General features: G+C 34.4%; 1 long non-coding RNA gene across 1 annotated transcript in view; it reads right to left on the reverse strand.

The window, feature by feature from the left end:
- Positions 1-343, reverse strand: part of LOC107579433 (uncharacterized) — a 1,343-nt gene extending 1,000 nt beyond the window's left edge. The window contains exon 1 of the long non-coding RNA XR_001608475.1: positions 155-343. This is a non-coding gene — a long non-coding RNA (uncharacterized lncRNA). The remainder of the gene's footprint in view (positions 1-154) is intronic.
- Positions 344-844: the final 501 nt, after the last annotated feature.

Below are 844 nucleotides of genomic sequence, written 5' to 3' on the forward strand. Positions count from 1 at the left end.
ATTTTGTACCCTGAAAATTGAAACTCTCCCCTATATTATTTATTTCTTTAAAACTTAAAGTATTTTTCTACTGTAAACACTAAATCTGATGAACTGCTGATAACTTTAAATGTTCTTCAAACTCATCACAAAAGCTTCAAGAATAAACACCAACCTGTTTGTTCTTCAGTGTGTTTCATTCTGCAGGGTTCTGGATCTCTCATGTTCTCTCTGTCCTTCAATAAACTCTGTCTCTGCAGATTTCACTTCTTCCTGATGCTTTGATGCTCGTCTTCACTTGTAGACTGATGGGAATATTCCAGCATTTATTGATGAACTGCAGTGTGAGGAGCTTCACTGAAGGTGTGATTGTTGTGGGAGGAGCTTCACTGAAGGTGTGATTGTTGTGGGAGGAGCTTCACTGAAGGTGTGATTGTTGTGGGAGGAGCTTCCCTGGAGGAGGAGCAGATCTGCCAAAATTAAAGATAAAAAAGCTATTTTACAATTTTACATTAATTTACACATTTTAAATATTAATGCATCTACCCATCTAGTGAAGTAACAATTAAGTTAATTAACCACAAAACCACAAAGACTGATTCACAACTTATATCTCTTTTTATTTTACAAGGTACAAATATACTGCCAGTTGAGTTTAACTGAAAACATTTTTTTTGTATGTTTTAGTTTTAACATAGTTTATCACAGATTAATTAAATAAATGCCATTGTACTTGTCTATATCTTGTAATGCCACTATAACTGATTGTGTCATTTGCTTAAGTCTGTTGACGGCAATAAAATGAGCTTAATGCTGCAATTAACAGATCTGAAGTCATCAGCATAATGAATGAGGTGAAAACAGG

Source organism: Sinocyclocheilus grahami, unplaced genomic scaffold, assembly GCF_001515645.1.
Source record: "Sinocyclocheilus grahami isolate Dianchi unplaced genomic scaffold, SAMN03320097.WGS_v1.1 scaffold17336.1, whole genome shotgun sequence".
NCBI classification, from domain to species: Eukaryota; Metazoa; Chordata; class Actinopteri; order Cypriniformes; family Cyprinidae; genus Sinocyclocheilus; species Sinocyclocheilus grahami.